Source organism: Vipera berus, assembly GCF_964194415.1.
Source record: "Vipera berus genome assembly, chromosome: 2".
Lineage (NCBI taxonomy): Eukaryota > Metazoa > Chordata > Lepidosauria > Squamata > Viperidae > Vipera > Vipera berus.
Window position 1 is genome coordinate 276,051,532 of NC_138203.1, and position 6,142 is coordinate 276,057,673.

At 44.0% G+C, this 6,142-nt stretch overlaps 1 protein-coding gene across 3 annotated transcripts in view; it reads left to right on the forward strand.

Annotated features, from left to right (window-relative positions):
• The window catches only part of LOC308664076 (uncharacterized protein), a 36,962-nt gene extending 31,777 nt beyond the window's left edge, over positions 1-5,185 (forward strand). For all 3 annotated transcript variants that reach the window (XR_014025594.1, XR_014025595.1, XR_014025596.1), the window contains exon 3: positions 152-5,185. The gene's annotated coding sequence lies outside the window, so the exon portion shown is untranslated. The remainder of the gene's footprint in view (positions 1-151) is intronic.
• Positions 5,186-6,142: the final 957 nt, after the last annotated feature.

Genomic DNA, 6,142 nt, shown 5'->3' on the forward strand with positions numbered 1-6,142 from the left:
CCTTCCATCATCATCATCATCATCATTATTATTATTAATTATTATTATTATTATTATTATTATTATTATTATTATTATTATTATTATTATTATTATTATTATTATTATTATTATTATTATTATTATTATTATTATTTATCTCTTACCATAGAAAACCCTTGGAAAGCTCTGATTTGGGGGAAAATTTCAGTCAGAACTCCAGCCTGAAGATACACCTGACGATGGAGAGGAAAAAAAACATCTTTGAATGTCCTGATTGTGGGAAAGGTTTCAGTGAGAATTCTTACTTGGTGAAACACCAGAGGACTCACATAGCAAAGAAATCGTATGAGTGTCCAGTTTGTGAGAAAAGTTTCAGTCACAATTCTGACCTGTTGAAACACCAGAGGACTCACTTACGAGATAAATCATATCAATGTCCATATTGTGGGGAAAGTTTCATCACAAAATTCCAGCTCACACGTCACCAGAGGACTCACACAAGAGACAAACCCTTTGAATGCTCTGAATGTGGAAAATGTTTTAGATACAATTCACACCTGGTGATACACCAGAGAATTCACACAGGAGAGAAACCCTTTGAATGTCCTGATTCTGGAAAAACTTTCATTAAAAAATACTTGCTCGTGGTACATAAGAGGAGTCACACCGGGGAGAAACTATTTGAATGTCCTGATTGTGAAAAATGTTTCAGTCAAAGTTCCAACCTGGTGAAACATCAGAAGACTCACACAGGAGAGAAACCATTTGAATGTCCACATTGTGGGAAAAGGTTCAGTGAAAATTACAACCTGGTAATACACCGGAGGACTCATACAGGAGAGAAACCATTTCAATGTGCTCTGTGTCACAAAAGTTTTAGTCAGAATGGCAACCTGGTGAGACACCAGAGGACTCACACAGGAGAGAAATCGTATGAGTGTCCGGTTTGTGGGAAACGATTCAGTCACAGTTCCAATCTCGTTGAACACCAGAGGACTCACACAGGAGAGAAATCATATCAGTGTCCATATTGTGGGGAAAGTTTCATTACAAAATTCAAGCTCATGAGTCACCAGAAGACTCACACAACAGAGAAACCATTTGAATGTCCTGATTGTGGAAAACGTTTCATGACAAAGTCTACTCTCATACTACACCAGAGGACTCACACTGGAGAGAAACCCTTTAAATGTCCTGATTGTGGGAAAAGTTTCAGTGCTAATTCCAACATGGTGATGCACCGGAGGACTCACACAGGAGAGAAACCCTTTAAATGTCTCGTTTGTGGAAAAAGTTTCAGTCAGAATTCCCAGCTGGTGATTCACCATAGGACTCACACAGGAGAGAAACCCTTAAAATGTCCTGTTTGTGGGAAATTTTTCAGGCACAAATCCCACGTGGTGAAACACCAGAGGACTCACACATGAGAGAGACCCTTTGAATGTCCTGTTTGTGGGAAATTTTTCAGTCAGAAAGCCCACCTGGTGAAACACCAGAGGACTCACACAGGAGAGAAACCCTTTCAATGTCCTGATTGTGGGAAAAGTTTCAGTCAGTTTTCCCATCTGGTGGTACACCAGAAGACTCACACAGGACATAAAAAGGGTTTCTGATTGTGGGAAATATTTCCTCAATTCAATCCTGGTGAGACACCAGAGGACTCAAATGGTCTTTCAAATGTCCAGTCTGTGGACAGTTCTTCAGGCGTAAATCACTCCTTATTGCATACAAAAAAATCCACATGAGGCAAATGTTGATGAATTTAGACAAGGCTTGAATTTTGTTCCTGATCTCCCTTTGAGAGTGTAAGTGAGAAACTGACTCTGGCCTGATCCTTTTTATTCAGCTCATCTCAGATTTAGACTAGTAGGTGGAGAGAAAAAAGTGGAAACTTTTAGTTGGATAAAGGCTAACTACCTGTTTCTGGTTATTAGCAGAAATTACTGGATATTTTCTTTTGCAGAAGTTGTGGAATTCCTCAAAAAGGCTTTTGGGTTTTGTATATTGATTATGGAATTCCAACATGTGGAGTTTCTGTCTTCTACCTTGTTGTCCTGCACATTATGAGCGCTCTAATTCCCTTGCCACCAATAATAAACCTCGAGATAAAAACTGTAATCGGGTCTGCCAATTTTGGTTGCATGTTGTAATGGTAGTTAATTAAGATTACCTTACTGAACTACCCACACCCTTTTCTCTCTCTGATGAAGCCCTCAAATGAATGTGCAAGTTGTTAAGCCCAACAGTGGGTACCTCAGAGTTTGGGGAAGCTCTTGGAGGCCTATCGCAGGCCCAGATTTGCCTTCCAAAGGCCTCCCCTATTCTAACCTTTGGGATCCCTGCAATTCTTAGTCCCAACTTCCCCCCCCACCAGGCATCACAGCCTCCTCCTCCATACCTTTTGAAGATCTCTGAACTTCAGTGGGGAAACAGGGCAGGACACGGATCTCTTCACTGCGTGACTGCATCATGGAAGCCATCATTACTTTGAACTGTACCCCGTATTCATCCCTGGGCCATGCAGTGGAGTTGTGGAAGCAGCTGCCATTTTGCCATGCCTGCCTCTGTGTCAAAATGGCGGCTGCTTCTGGGTCACTGTCACGTGGGAGTGAGATAGATTCTTCTGTTTTGCTACATTAACACTTTATAGACTGTGTTAAGGGTTTCTCGGTGCCTTGAAAATGGTGGCTGCCTCCAGATCTCAAAAAGGACAGGCCGTGTATCCCTGGGCCGCATGTTAAGTGGACAAGTACCACTTGCGACAGTATTGTGCTGCAGCTCCACAAAAAAGCCAATACAGTCCTAGGCTGCATCAAGAAGGAATAGTGTTTAGACAACAAGAAGAGATAGAATTGCTTTACACAATGCTGATGACACCAGTCTTAGAATAAAGTGTCCAGTTCTGGTCACCATGATACAAAACATTTGTTGTGTGCAGAGAAGAGTGTTCTGTACCAGCCTGCTACCGGCCCTGCAGAAAAGGCAGGTCCAACCCCTTTTACAAGAAGGGAAGAGGCTGGAATTATGCCTGCCCAATTTATTGCTACAAAAACAAATAGAACAAGACACGAACCAAGAAACAGGAGCTTTTCAAGCGGTTGCCTTCAGCAAACCAGCCCTCCCACGCATTCCCCCTTAAATACAGTTCAGGGCGTGGCTTCTCTGCCTCCTTCTGAGGAGCCCCATTGCCTTCCTCTGTTTACTCCTGATTGACTGCCTCCTGCGTCGGGCGTCCTTGAACAGGGCCAGCTGTGGGTCATCTTCATCCACGCTGTCAGGCTCACACAGCTGGGTCTGCGTCGTTACCAGATGAGAGGGGCCTGGCTGAGGGCTCTCATCAAGCTGTCCAATCCCCTCAGCAAGCTCTTCAACACCCCCCCTCCTCCTCCTCTGAGTCGTCGGACCCAACTGCCGAACCCACAGGCTGACCCTAAATCACAACAAAGAGAAACAAAGATGATAAAGGGTCATTGGGAGGGACATGATAGCTGTCTTCCAGTACTTGAGCGCTTGTCACAAAGAAGAATGGATTGACTTACTCTCTAGGGCACCGGTGGGCAGGACAAGACGTAAGGGGTAGAAGCTTCGTAAAATGAGGTCTATTTCAGAAATGGACTGGACAACAATTTAATAATAATAAGTTGGAAGGGACCTTGGAGGTCATCTAGTCCAACCCCCTGCTCAGGCAGGAAACCCTATACCATTTCAGACAAATGGCTGACCAGTCTCTTGAAAACTTCCAGTGTTGGAGCATTCACCACTTCTGGAGGCAGGTTGTTCCACTGGTTAGTTGTTCTAACTGTCAGGAAGTTTCTCCTTAGTTCTAGGTTGCTTCTCTCCTTGATTAGTTTCCATCCGTTGCTTCTTGTCCTGCTTTCAGGTGCTTTGGAGAATAGCTTGACTCCCTCTTCTTTGTGGCAGCCCCTGAGATATTGGTACACTGCTATCATGTCACCCCTCACCCTTCTCTTCATTAAACTACACATACCCAATTCCAGCAACTGTTCCCTATATGTTTTAGCCTCCAGTCCCCCAATCATCTTTGTTGCTCTTCTCTGTACTCTTTCTAGAGTCTCGACATCTTTTTCACATTGTGACCAAAACTGGATGCAGTATTCCAGGTGTGGCCTTACCAAGGCATTATAAAGTGGTATTAGTACTTTACGTGATCTTGATTCTATCCCTCTGTTAATGCAGCCTAGCACTGTGTTGGCTTTTTTGGCAGCTGCAGCACACTGCTGGCTCATATTTAAGTGATTGTCCCCTAGGACTCCGAGATCTCTCTCACAGTTACTACTATTGAGCAAGGTACCACCAATACTATACCTGTGCATTTGATTTTTCCTGCCTAAATGTAGAACCTTGAGTGGGAATTTGAGTGGGAATAGTATAATGCCTCTGACTTGAGCAGCGGGTTAGACTAGAAGACCTCCAGAGTCCCTTCCAAACCTATAATGCTATGTTTCCATGAATTCAGAAGCAGTTTAGAAAAGAGATAAAGAGCAGCCCCATGAATTCGATTATCATAAAGTGGCTTTTTTAAAAAAAAAAATGGAAAAAAAATTACAAACTTGAAAAAAACAAGGATATACAGAACATTTAAATAGAAAGAAAAAATGTGCATCAAAAGACGAAACCAGATTTACATATATTATTCCCGTCCACTTGAATATTCATAAATATATTGGAGCAATATTAGTTTCCTTCCCTTACGAAGCAGGCCAAAAATTAATAAAGTTCTACTTCTATTTACAACCAATTTAACCTTCATCTATCTGATAGATAGAGAGGCAAATTAGTTAACAGGTGAACCAACAGCAAAGTTAAAATGTCAAAGCACTTTGTTAATAATCTTTATTGCATTTTACTTGTATAAAGCCAAAACAGCTTCTTATTTACAGTAAGTTACACAGTGCCTGCTCATTTCTGTATCTGCCCCATTCTGTATTCTGCCCCACTCTGCTAGTTAACAAGAGAAGCTCCTGGGTTTATTTTTTCCTCCAAGAGAATACGTTACTGAAAAGCCATGTGGGTACAGAAGTGGGAAATCCAGTTTTAACATTTTGCTTGTAAAAGTCATAAAATAAATTCCTCCTTTCTCCCCTGGATCTCCCACTGTCCTTTGAACATCAATCAGTTGCATTTGGGTTGTTTTGAGAACGATCTCAGAAAAGTGGAGGCAATTAGAGGTTAGGTTAGGTTTAGGTTTATTCGATTTCTATACCGCCCTTCTCCCGAGGGACTCAGGGCGGTTAACAGGGCATATATAAATAGCAGTACAAAAATTAAAAAGAAATTAAACCAATGCCCAATTAAAATACAACAACAATAAAATAGTAAAAAAACCATTAAAAAACCCATATTCCCCCATCAGGCCAGACCAGCTAGTTCAAATAAGTGGGTCTTCAGCCCGCGGCGGAAGGAGCGAAAGTCCGATGCCATCCGGAGCTCAACCGGCAGTTGGTTCCATAATGCCGGAGCACCCACAGAGAAGGCCCTCCCCCTGGGGACCACCAGTCGACATTCCCTGACCGGAGGCACCCTGAGGAGGCCCTCTCTGTGGGCACGCACAGGGCGGAGGGGAGTTGACGCCGGCAGCAGGTGGTCCTCGAGGTATCCCGGACCCATGCCATGTAAGGACTTAAAGATCATAACCAAAACCTTGAACCTCACCCGGAAGACAACTGGTAACCAATGCAGCTCGCGGAGCAAAGGTGTAACATGGGAGTACCGGGAAACTCCCAAGACAACTCTCGCGGCTGCATTCTGTACCCGTTGGAGCCTCCGAGTGGTCTTCAAAGGAAGCCCCATGTAGAGAGCATTGCAGTAGTCCAGGCGAGAGGTCACGAGCGCATGAGTGACCGTACACAGGGCATCCCGGTCCAGATAGGGCCGCAACTGGTGCACCAGGCGAACCTGGGCGAAAGCCCCCCTAGTCACGGCCAGTATATGATCTTCCAGAGTAAGTCGTGAATCTAGGAGGACTCCCAAGTTGCGAGCCCTATCCACGGGGGGTAAGGACTCACCCCCCATAAGAAGAGATGGAATATTTTGAATGTCCCGGGATGCCGGAATGCACAGCCACTCAGTCTTGTCAGGGTTGAGTTGAAGTCTGTTCCTCCCCATCCAGGCCCGAACCGTCTCCAGGCAACGGGACATC